General features: G+C 43.0%; 1 non-coding gene across 1 annotated transcript; it reads right to left on the bottom strand.

Moving 5' to 3' along the window:
- Positions 1-8,565: 8,565 nt before the first annotated feature.
- On the bottom strand, positions 8,566-8,703 carry LOC114808451. Its single transcript, XR_003756299.1, has one exon. It is a non-coding gene; the product is annotated as a small nucleolar RNA SNORA7 (small nucleolar RNA).
- Positions 8,704-13,332: the final 4,629 nt, after the last annotated feature.

The following is a 13,332-nucleotide window of genomic DNA, read 5'->3' as shown; positions in this document are numbered from 1 at the left end:
ACTGAGGCACAGAGAAGTTAAGTGACTTGCCCACAGTCACACAGCTGACAAGTGGCAGATCCGGGATTCGAACCCATGATCTCTGCCTCCCAAGCCCGTGCTCTTTCCACTGAGTCACGCTATAGTCAGCCCTCGATCCATACCATTCAGGTCGTCATAGTCCCCTGCTCTGGTGCTGAGGGACAAAGCCAGTCCCAGCAGCCTAGTAAAGTGCTCTGTACACAGAAAACATTCAGGAAGTTCAATGATTGATTGCAAGTCCCCAGTTCTCATTCCTGTCCAAATTCATAGAACAAGTTGTATACACCCGCTGCCTCTCCTTCCTCTTCCTCTCTTTCAACTCCCTTCCTGATCATCTCCAGTTTCTGCCCCCTTCACTCCACTGAGACCATACTCTTCAAGGTCACCAATAACCTTCTTCTTTCCGGTTCTAATGGATTCTTCTCTGTCCTAATCCTCTTAAGACTCTCGGCTGCCTTCAACGTTATGAACCACTCCCTTCTGGAAACACGACTCAGCACAAGTGGGTCCACTTGAGATTCCTCAGTCATGTCTTGCTGAGGGTAACTTCAGAACCTATATGCAGGCTCTGGCCAGACCTTCCCTCAGCCAAGTTATTCAATCAATCAATCAGTCAATCAATCAAACTTACTGAGCACTTGCTGTGTACAGAGCACTGCCCAAAGAGCTTAAGTGTACTTTATTTCATCGACTAGTAACTGGAGAAGAAAGTGAGGGCATGCAATTTTTAGAAGTTTTTGGTTTGGTTGTTGCATTACCAGGAAGTCTAAAGAAATCACCATGATCCTTGTGAACTTTCTCTCTCTCTCTCTCTCTCTCTCTCTCTCTCTCAGTTTTCTAAGTCCAGCAGAATCAGCCCCTGCTTCATCTCTTCGTGGAACTAAGATTCTCAAAAGCCAAGAATCTGGCACTTCACAAATCAATCAATCAATCAGTGGCGTTTATTGAGTGCTTACTATGTGCAGGGCATTGTACTAAACACTTGGGAGAGTACAAATCACCTGAACTCCTTCTTGATGCTGATGTTACTGGAGTCCATAAAAGCAGGACTAGACACCAACCTAGCAATCTCTAGTTCACTTTGCATTTGCTCTTCCCATTTTCAAGTGTCCAAGGAAGACAATTCCAATGAGCAAAGCATTTCCAAAAGATGGCCCAATCCGGGCACACTATTAAGACTCAGGCAACCCAGGGCAAGAGTGCAAGGATAATTAGTCCCATTTTTCAGAAGGGAAAACTGAGACTGACCACTCAATTTATTCTCCCCCATTCCACTTAGGCCACACTGGCTCCAAAAATATTCCTGGGAAATTTGGATCCAATTGCTTGAGGAGGAGGAACTTCCTTATTCCCATCAACTGCCTTCCTAACTGGCATCCAAGTAGGTCCTTGCTTGCTTCAAGTTCTGAGAATTTAAGAAACCACTAAGAGTCAGGTCAGAGAATGGTGGATGGAAATAAAAGCACTTTCTCCAGTTGCTTGGAGCTAGATATGGCCCAGAGTGATTCCCCAAGGGCATCCGGTGGGAGGGATTTTCCTGGTATCCTGGTGTGCCAATCCAACCCTGAACACACAAGATTAAGATGTGGCTTGAAACTCTTTACCTTCCAGACCTCTGCTCCAGTCTCAGATGGTATCTTAGCACTCTTGGATGTCCATCCACTCAATTGTACATTCGATGACTTATTTTGACCGCTCTAATTGCACTGAGTGCTTATGAGAGTACGGTATAAGGAGAGTTGATAGATGCTTTCCCTGCTCACAGTGAGCTTTCAGTCTAGAGTCTTCAGAGAAGTTGCTTGTGGCACTCACCAAGTCAGTTTATTGGCAATTGTTCTAAGAGAAGCATCAAAGAAAATCAAATGATATTCAGACTATTACACATCTAAATTAAAATAGAAGTTCCAAGGAAAATCAAAATATTTACTTTTCTCAAGTCAAGTTTATGGTTAATGCGGTCTTATTTAATCAGAAGTTTTAACATACATTTTTCCCATACTCTGATTTCCCGGACTTAGTACTCTAAAGGTTTAAAGTCACAATTGAGATTTCCAATCTATGTTAACATTGTATAGAACAAAAAGAAGCATGACAATATATATATATCACCCAGGTTTAATGTAAAATCAGCCTGTGCTATATTTTCTACCCAGATCAGACTGATCAATCAATCAATCTATCAGTGGTGTTTATCGAGTGCTTACTAAACGCTTGGGAGAGTGCAATATTACAGAATTAGCTATCTGTAACGACTAGATAGCCAGTTATCCACAAAACTGTACTGAGGGAAACATAGTCTATGAGAAGTTCATAGAGATCAATTGACTTTAATTTTAAGTAGCTCAATGAACCCAAATGCTGTTTTGGAGCATTCAGCATACACTTACCCTGAATTATTTCAGCATAAACTCTAGTTGCAAACACTTAAGCTATTTGTCCTGTTTTAATGCTGAAAGAACATTCAATAGTTTTTTATTTCACTCTGTCTTCTGTTTTATGTTTGTCTTCCCTATTAGAATGTAAGCTCCTTGTGGGCACGTAACAGATCACTTCTTTATTCTGTACTTTATTCTGCACTTCCCAACTGCCTAGTTGTGCTCAGTGTTACTCATCTGCCCTCCTATTCTCTGTCTACACCCACCTCACTGGAAAACTCATTTGCTCCCATGGCTTCAACCACCACCTTTATGAGGATGTTCTTTTCATGTCTGTCTTCTGCCTTCTAGACTGTGAGCCCGGTGTGGGCAGGGATTGTCTCTCTTTATTGCTCAATTGTCCTTTCCAAGCACTTAGTACAGTGCTCTGCACACAGTAAGCACTCAATAAATATGATTGAATGAATGAATGAATAAATGGTACTCAAATCTACATCTCCAGCCCTGATCTCTCTCCCTCTCTGCAGTATCACATTTCCTCTTGCCTTCAAGACATCTCTACTTAGATATCCTGCTGTCACCTCAAACTTAACATGTCCATAACAGAACTCATCTTCCCACCCAACCCCTGTTCTCCCTGTGATTTTTCCATCACTGTAGACAGAACCACCATTCTTCCTGTCTCTCAAGCCTATAACCTTGGCATTATCTCTCTCATTCCACCCACATATTCAATCTAGCACTAAGTCCTGTCAGTTCAACTTTCACAACATCACTAAAATCTGCTCTTTCCTCTCCATCCAAACTGCTACTGTGTTAAGACAAGGTCTTACCCTATCCTGCTGACCTTACAGCCTCCTGTGTCTCCCCACTCCAGTGTATACTTCACTCTGCTGTCCAGATCATTTTTCTATAAAAATGTTCAGTCCATGTTTCCCCACTCCTCAAGAAGCTCCAGTTGTTGCCCACCAATATCTACATCAAACAAAAACTCCCTACCATAGGCTTTAAAAGCAATCACTTTGCTCCCCCCCCCACCTCACTGCTCTCCTACTACAATCCAGCCTGCACACTTCACTCCTCTAATTCCAAACTATTCACTGCACCTTGATCTCAACTATCTCGCCTCTGACCTCTCTCCCATGTCCTGCCTCTTGGCTGGAATTACCTCTCTCTTCATATCCGACAATTACATTCCCCCCCTTCAAAGCCTTATTGAAGGCACATCTCCTCCAAGAGGCCTTCCCTGACTAAGCCCTTTTCCTTTTTTCCCACTCCCTTCTGCATCACTCTGATTTGCTCCCTTTATTCACCACCCCTGACCCTGACCCCATAGCACTTATGAGCAATCCATAATTTATTTATATTCATGTTTGTCTCCCCCTCTCGACTGTAAGCTTGTTGTGGGCAGGGAATATATCTGTTATATTGTTGTTTGTACTCTTCCAAGCACTTAGTACAATGCCCAGCAGACAATAAGTGCTCAAAAAATGTGATTGTTCTGCCATTTAAGAACTGATTGGGCCCAACAAGAGAGGCTGAGACTAAATTGCCACTTGATGATGTATTGGGGCTTTAATCTTGAAAACTCCAGATGTGATCAAAATGGAACCCTATTGGTGAAGGATTGATAGGCAGAACTTTTTTTTTTCCATAGGAATGCAGGGGAATGGAATTCAACAATTCTGCTTCCCCCCCTTTTTTTTAGGAAAAATAAACAATTCTTTAACCCAGGGCTGATTGACTTAAGCAGTTGAGTAAAAGGTGAAAGTACAATGAACATCCCAAGCACTCTGTGAAATCATCAGAAACCTCAAAATCCGAAAACTGTCACCATTCACATTTGTTGTTTTATCCCTGGTAGACTTTAGTTTTTGTGTTCTGGGCTCTCTTTCTAGGCTTACTTTAATTTACAATGAAACAAGCCTATGTTTGTTTTACCTACTGGAGATTAAGTTGGCAGAATGTAACCAAATGGGGATTATTAATATACTAATGGCCTGTGACAAAAACAAGAGGATAATCTCTGAGTTATGCAGACTAAACATGATTGCAAGAAGTCAAGTCAAACAAAACCAGAGATTTAGTGCTAGCTGGGCTGGGTGGCAGAATGACAGCAAGTTGAGGAGTTTGGGGATTTAGAAGCAGCAGCTTGGAATCCCGTTTTCTTTGACCATTTAAGAATGTAACTGAATTAGATTGTGAGCCTGATGTAGGACAGGGTCTCCAGCGTGGCTCAGTGGAAAGAGCCCAGGCTTAGGAGTCTGAGGTCATGTGTTCGAATCCAGCCTCTGCAACTTGTCAGCTGTGTGACTGTGGGCAAGTCACTTAACTTCTCTGTGCCTCAGTTCCCTCATCTGTAAAATGGGGATTAAGACTGTGAGCCTCACGTGGGACAACCTGATTACCCTGTATATACCCCAGCATTTAGAACAGTGCTTTGCACATAGTAAGCACTTAACAAATACCAACATTATTATTATTATTATCTACCCCAGAGCTTAATACAGTACTCAGAACATAGTAAGAGCTTAATAAAAAGCTTAAAAAAAGGGAAATGTCACCCTGATTCTTCTTTCTTGAATTGGTCAAATCAGTTAGTTGGTCAAATTCATCCAATCATATTTATTGAGTGCTTACTGTGTGCAGAGCACTGTACTAATTGCTTGGAAGAGTACAATACAACGATATAACAGATACATTCCCTGCCCACAACGAGCTTATAGTCTAGAGGGAAAGACAGACATTATATAAATGAATAAAATTATAGATATGTACATCAGTGCTGTGGAGCTGGGGCGGGGGGGGGGGCAGTGAATGAAGGGAGCATGTCAGGACAATGCAGAGTGAGTGAAAGAAAAGGGATTGTCTCTACCTGTTGCTGAATTGGACTTTCCGTGCACTTAGTACAGGGCTCTGCACACAGTAAGCGCTCAATAAATATGACTGAATGAATGAAAAGGAAAAGAGGGCTTAGTCAGGGAAGGCCTCTTGGAGGAAATGTGCCTTCAATAAGGCTTTGAATGGGGGGAGAGTAATTGTCTATCAGACATGAAGAGGGACGGTGTTCCAGTCCAGAGGCAGGATGTGTGCGTGAGGTCAGTGGTGAGATATATGAGATTGAGGTACAGTGAGAAGGTTAGCATTAGAGGAGTAAGAGGTCAAGTGTAGTAGAGATGTGGCAAAGTCACAGAGGGATCAGCTTTCTGCCCATTTGGATGGAGCTATTCACCTTGACAAGGGAAAACACATTATAACAGTAGGGATGGAGAGAGAAAGACTTTAAAGGCCAAAGCAAGGCTACTGACTGGAAGGCCTCTCTTCTGCCCTTAGGGTCCTGGGCATATGCCCACCTGGCTTGGTTGTGGAGGGAAAATAAACTTCCTTATTTCAAATTCTTCCAGACTTGTGCCGGATTCTGTAGGACAGAAAACCAGATAAGTTGTCTCACTGAGCATTGACGAATAGATTGTTCCCTTCAGGCCAGCCATCCTCATCAGCTTGTCTCTAGATGTGGGGATGACAACAGGTCCGCCAAAGCAGGTCTGTCTATTCCTGTCCCTGGACTATCCCCTCTTTGGAGTCTGACCAGCTCAATACACACAAAGCATGGGGACACCACATTTTGCAATCAATCAATCGTATTTATAGAATGCTTTCTGTGTGTAGGACCCTGTTCTAAGTGTGTGGGTGAGTACAGTACAACAGAGTTAGTAGCCATGTTCCCTACCCACAAGCAGCTTAGAGTCTAGAGGGGGAGAAATGGGAAATTGAACTCATTTAATCTAGAGTCTGAACTGCTTTCTCAGTTGTGTGTAGAAAACAGTCAATTTCAGGATCTTGGACCCTGAGAAAAATGTAATTATTTAGGGGATTCAGAATAATTTCCAGTGGAATCTGCAATCACCCAGCTTTGACTCCAGAAGGGATGACCAGTCTGCTTTTATTTCCATTGAAAACAAGTTTGAGGTGGTCACAACCTCTAATGCAGAGATCTACAAGAATTTTGACTTTAGACTCTTTACTTTTTAGCTTTTCTGAAATTGTGTCAGACTGAAGCATCTTTCTTGGTGACAAGTAGAGAAAAAGGACAAGTTGTTTTGGTTGGACCTATATTAGCCATTTGCCTGGTTTTTTAACAACTCTATTAGTGGTCTGGAGTTCTACCGTAGCTCCAAATATGCTTTGTAGAATGCGTGTTTTTAAAAAAATTAAAAAAAGAACATTTCTGCCAGTGGTTTAAAATGCATCTCTTCCTTCCTCAGCAAGCCCTGCTAGTGCATGAATAGGGATACCTTCTTGGATCCATTCAGTTCCTCTCAACCAGATGCCTGGGGGTGGATACCCAAGTTGAACAGATCCTGTGATGAGACGTAAAGCCTACCACTGCTAACATGCGTGGGTAAAAAGTTTAGGGGCCTTAAAGGTTTCTAACACTATTTTAGTAACACTACTAAGAAAATAGAGACCCCTTTCAGGAATTAGAGGTGGTTCATTCTCCTTTCAAGCTACAACTCCTAAAGTCTTGCCAAAGTACTTGGGTCATGCCAAATCCTGAGCAGCCCAGCCTGGGCTATTTTTGGAATCCTTTACTACATATTATTTAATATGAGTTGAGGGATAGGGCTTCCCTCTCCTCAGGGAGAGTCTATTCTATAGGAAAGACACAATTACCCTATACTGGCTGATTTCTTCATTCACCTACCTAAAGACAGGAAGCTGGACCAGATGACCTCTCAAAGTTACTTCCAGCTCTGTGAATTCATGGCTCTCACACTCTCTGAACAATGGCATTTGTAGCACTTAAGGAATATTTTCCAGGTTAATTGTGGTTGATGCCCTAGATTCTCACTAAGTCTTGTCCCACACTAATAATATCTCCCTTCTCATTCAAATTCTGTGCACCTGATGAGGAACAGGGACTGTCTGACATGATTATTTTGTATCTACCCTAGCACTTAGTACAGAGGTTGACACATAAGTAAATCCTTAACAAATATCAACAGAGTAAGTGCTTAACAAATGTCTCCATTATTATTATTACCATGGGCCAGGGACCATGGTTTAATTAATCTCTTTCCATGTAATCTCTTCAGCATCTTGTATGGTACTTTGCGCAATTCAAGCACATAAAAAATGATGGTGATGATGTTAGGCAGTGGTTACATTTCTCCCTTCAGCAATTATTTCATCAAGCTCTCCCTGTTTACTGTTTACCCTTTCTCTTTCAAAGGTCCTCTCCAGACTCTCAAGAATTGTAATTGCTCTTCCCAGATCCCTCCAACATGCTGGCTACCTAAAATCTAAACCTGACTTGTGTGTTTAGGTCATTCACATGAGACAGGGCTGTAATGGATCTCAAAGTCACGAACCACTAAGGGTCACAGACCAAAAGATATTCATCTCTTGTAGCCCAGACATAGTTTGTGACAAAGACAAAAATCACCCCTCCACCCTAATTCCATCCCAGTCGAGGGCGGAGACTCACGTTTACTGTGTGGAAGGAGGTAATGGTAAACCACTTCTGCATTTTTACCAAGAAAACTCTCCGGATCCACTACCAGAATGATTGCAGATGGAGGTGGGCGTTCTGGGAGAGATGTGTCCATGGCGTCGCTATGGGTCGCAGATGACTCGACGGCATAGGACAAGAGTACACCAGCAAGTACATTCATTGTGTAACCCCGACCTGGACCTTTAACCTCCCCCCACCAAAGATTCCCACTCCCAACTGAAACTCTGGGCCACCCAATTTGTCCCTAGATCCTCTGCCATCCAAGATCAGTTCTACTGCTTGATCACACATACTGCTCCATCGTACCACTTCACACCGAATGATAACTCTAGCCATGGGATAATCGAGGCCTGTAAAAGGTAATGGGCTTTCAAAAGATGAGCACTTTCTACCTCCTCCTCATCAGAAGGATAAGGTTTACTGATTCTGCCAAAGCTCCTTGTTTTGTCTTGTCTTATGCTATTGAGTCATTTCCGACCCAAAGTGACACCACGGACACATCTCTCCCAGAACAACTCGCTTTCCATCTGCAATCGTTCTGGTAGTGGATCCATAGTTTTCCTGGTAAAAATACAGAAGTGGTTTACCATTGCCTCCTTGTCTCCGCCCTCCACTCTCTCCCATACTGCTGCTGCCCAGCATGGGTGAGTTCTGACTTCTAGCAGATGGCCTTCCACTCGCTAGCCAATGCCTAAGCTAGGAATGGAACGGATAGGCCTCTGCTTGATTCTCCCTCCCATAGTCGAGACAGGTAGAGTACTGGAAACTCTCCAGGTGCGACCCTGAGAGGGAGCCAAAGCTCCTTACTGACTTTTATTTTTATTTCATGTGTTAGGTATTTGTCCTTGTCCCCTATGCTGTTTCACTGCTGCTGATGTGTCTGTCTCCAGTCCTCTGCCCCACCTATATTCAGGGTCCGTGTCTAGTTTGTTGTGTTTTTTTTTATGGTATTTGCTAAGTGCTTACTATGTGTCAGTCACCGTACCATGCTCTGGGGGTTGATACAAGATAATCAGATTGGACACAGTCCATGTCCCACATAGGCCTCACAGTCTTACTCCCTATTTTCCAGATGAGGTAACTGAGGCCCAGAGAAATTAAGTGAGTTGCCCGTGGTCACACAGCAGACATGGTGGAGCTGGGATTAGAACCAAGGTCCTCCTGACTCCCAGGACCGTGTTCTATCCACTAGATCATGTTGTTCCCTCCTGAACACTCTTTCCCGGTTCTTAGTACGATACTCTGCACACAGTGAGTGCTTAACGAATACTATTATTCCTTCTATTACTATTGCTGTTACTGCTACATTCCAGATATGTAGCCTGCAACGAGCTTATAGTCCACTATATTTCTCTATTCATCCTCTTAGAATTAGCATTTTAGGACATGCTTACACAGCCATAGCGAAGTGGAGGCTTGCATGTTTATCAGGCAAATTAGGGGTTATCACAACTACAAATTTGGAACATCCTGACAAATGTATTATTTTGACTGAATTATTCGATTTGAAGCAAATGGCTGGAGCAAGCTTCTTCTTGATGCTGCAAAGACTTAAAAGACAGACAACCATTTTAGTTGGTGGTCCCAAACCCCCAAAACATCAAATGCTTTTCTTTGGTAGGTTTTAGTTTAACTCCTTCTGAACATCTTGAGGTGATCAGGTTTTATATTTCATTGTTATCATCTGGGTCATCATCTATACTATACTATAAAAGTAGAAGACACACAGACACAGATCATATACACACAGTGGGGGCAAAAGGGAAAAGATATAACTGGTAACAATGCATAAACCAATTTGTATATAAATGCTAATGGTGACCAGGGTGATGACCCAATCAGGAAGGTAGGAGTTAGTTAGGGAATGTATCCTGGAGGTGATGATTTTTAGGAGGGTCTTAAAGGTCTTAGACTGTACACTCTGGGTGGGCAGGGTATGTATCTACCAACTCTGTTACACTGTACTCTCCCAAGTAATTAGTATAGTGCTCTGCACACACTAGGTGCCCAATTAAATGCAACTGATTGATTGATTGATTGATTTATGGGAAGTGACCTGATGGGGTGGATTTGAAGGCTGGGAAGTCTATCAGTCAATCCAGGTCCATTAATCAATCCATCAATGGTATTTATTACCCTGTGCAGAGCACTGTCTGCTCTAAGCGCTTGGGAGAGTACAATACGAGTTGGTAAACATGAATCTTGTCCTCGTGGAGTCTAGTGGGGAAGACAGACATTAAAATACTCAAGGGAAAGGCCATGTGCCATGGTTTAGAGATGAGAGAGTTGAGAGCTATTAATAAGAGTCTAATTCTCATTACTGTTGCTAAACATCAACATTCACTAGTGCAATACAAACACTGAATAACACATCAAATAGGCAGCACGGCCTAATGTGGGCATCGAAGAGCCAAAGTGAAACGTTTCAGCAGTTGGTGCATAAGGAGCCCAATCATACAATTTAAACACACCTCACTGTACCTTACTTCATTGTGAATCTAATGGTATTGAATACCTTGCCCTCCCCTCCCTTGCCCTTGCTTAAGAGCGGCATTTGGTTCCAAACTGGGCCAGCTATGGCTTCTGAACCTTGGGTTGCAGAACCTGGGCCCCAGTGGCAAGAATGTGGGTCTGGGAGTTAGGAGACTTAGGTTCCAGTCCCATCTCTGCCATTGACCTTGGGTTTGAGTTTGGGCAAGTCACTTAACCACTCTGGGCTTCTGTTAACTCATCTGTAAAATGGGGATGTTACCTGTTCTTTCTACCCTTAGAGAGCCTTGTTTGGGACCGGGACTGTGTCTAATTTGATTATCTTGTATCTACCCCAGTGCTCAGTGTTGCAGACAACCATCTCCCATCAGCAACATCAGAATACCCACAAAAGGGAAAGAACCCACCCGTTGCCCCGGTACAATTACCAATCCAAGAACAAAGCAACACGTCAAGCGGTCCACAGCAATGCAGTTTTCTGGCTCACCAGAACAAAGGTTTAGGGACCAGTGGACCATGGACCCCTTTTACACCCTCCATCACTCCCCAGTTCCACTGTGAAGGTGGGCCTCTTCATCTCTGATGTCAGTCTGGGTGGTTCGGGCATTCCTGAGGTGTGTTTGTATATTTCGGGGTGCCCCCTGGTTGGGAGTCTGCACAGTTTTTGCAAAAGGGTCATGGCTGGGTCCTCTACTGTGACGTTTTTAGGCTGATTATCTGGGGAATGTTTCCCTCCCACTTACTGCCAATCCCAATAGTTTTCCTGGTGGTGATGGGATTAGGTAATGGGATCGTTGTGTGGGATTGTATGGGGTAATAGAATTGTTGTAGCCTTCTTGAATATACCGGTAATTGCTCTGAACCCATCCTCCTTCTGTGTTCTGTTTACTATTGTGTGGCTCCTGGTACCTGTCTTTTATCTTTTACTGCCAAGAATTGTGCGCTCCAACCCATTCTCCTGCTTCTTCAATATTCCCCGCAGTACTTCAACCTCAATGCCTAGCCTCTCTAACACTCAGCACAGTGCTCTGCCACATTGTAAGCACTTAATAAATAGCATAATTAATATTCTTTTCAGTTTTCTTATTAGTTTTAATATAAAGTATATAAAGTGCAGGCATCTTCCTCATTAAACAATTGAATTAGCAATATCTCATCTGTGGCCCTTTTAGTAATTGACAATTTTCATTTGGTCATTTAAATATTCTTGGACATCAGTGGTCATTATTTATGCTTTCCTAATTCTGTGCTTGCAGAAACCAGAAATATAAAGAAAGATGCTGTTGTTCACTTCTATTTTGATTCAGGACTCCAGTGTAATGGTTTTAAATGACAGAAAATAGGATTTCTCCAGTTCTGTTGTGCTTAAAAACCTTTCAACAGGATTCCAGTTTGGAAGAGTGGAGTTTTTCTTTCTCTTTTTCATGTATATTCCTAGTCCTTCAAACCTAAAAAAGGTGACTGAAGCCAAATTTTACAGATGGATAATTGGGGAAAAAATAGAAAACTGAATATTATTAAGAGAGGATTATAATGTCACCATTCAACACAATGGGAATTGCTTCTTTTAACCACTTTAAACAAGTCTTGCTTCATACCAGAGCTCCTACTCAAGAAGGCGTTGCCATGGGAAGCAGATACTGCCAGGAGATCAAATCTTTTCTCTGTTATTGAGGATTTTGCTGCCGACTCCTCTATCATTCATAATGGATGCAGCTTTTAGAATATGCTTCTTTAGGTCCTAAGCCTTGGTGGGGCTTTTTCTTTTTTGGCATTCATCCAGGACTCAGTTATTTTACAGTCACACATCTTTGAGGATCCAGGAATGAGTGTTCCATTTTTATAAACAGTCTGTTTTCTTCTTCCTCCTGGATGTGCAGAGAGATAAGTGGTGGGAGAATAGAAGAAGAGCAGGCTTGCAAAAGGTCAGGTTGAGTGACCCCCTGCAGTCTTACTTCAGGGGATGTTTTTCTAGGCCTCTACTTGAGGACATAGAATAGCTCTCCCCTGGTTCATCCCATAGCCCCAAACTACAGAATTGTCAGAATAGAAGGGAGTCAGAGCTGTTGGGGCCTATCGATCATACCGATTAAGCACCTACCAAGTACTAGACATTGGACTGAGTACTTGCAAGAGTACAGCAGCAGTAAGACCCATCATCACTGTCCTCAAAGAGTTTACAATCTAATGGGAGATATAGGCACAAATTATTTATAGAGAGTGAAATCTGCATCAGTTCTCCTATCTGGCCTCTAAGCTACAAATTAATCTTCTTGACTTTGTTCAATTTAAATCATGTTGATTTTTCACTGGGGGGTGGTGAGCCCTTGGTAGGCCAGGGACCACATCTGAAATAAGTCCGTGAGCTCTTCCGGCCACTTAGTCAAGGGCTATGGCCATCAGAAGTGCTTGATGAATGCCACTGATTGATTGACTGGTTGACAGTCTGTGTTGACAATCTATCAAAAATCAAACAGGTGCTTTGGCCTGGAGAGATATGGTTTATAAATAAATAGAAAAACAAGGCTTAGCCAAATCATTTTCTGAATGTGAATATTTCCTCCAGCAATTTGAAGCATTGCTCCAGTACCCAATTTACCAACTCTACCACTTGCCCTTCAGAATGCAAAAAGGCCAGTTCTCTCCGCCCCACCCCATCCATTGTGAGGGAGAGGGGTGGGTTGTTGTAAAGTCAAGGAGGGTCATTTTCAGCATCTCCCTGGGAGCTTTATGAGGCAGGCAAGGGAATAATTACTTCCACCCTCATGCCTAGGCGAAGGTGCCCTGGTGAAGGCCACCCCACCTAGAGGCTGCCCCAGCAGCATAGACCTAGGAAATGTTCTGGCTGGGGCATGGTGAGGGCAGAGCCATGACTGTGTAAAAGCAAAACAAACCACAGCTGCAGGAACCCACCAAGGGACATGGTACCTC

This window comes from Ornithorhynchus anatinus, chromosome X5, assembly GCF_004115215.2.
Source record: "Ornithorhynchus anatinus isolate Pmale09 chromosome X5, mOrnAna1.pri.v4, whole genome shotgun sequence".
In the NCBI taxonomy this organism is placed as follows: Eukaryota; Metazoa; Chordata; class Mammalia; order Monotremata; family Ornithorhynchidae; genus Ornithorhynchus; species Ornithorhynchus anatinus.
This window is presented reverse-complemented; position numbering and strand designations above follow the sequence as displayed.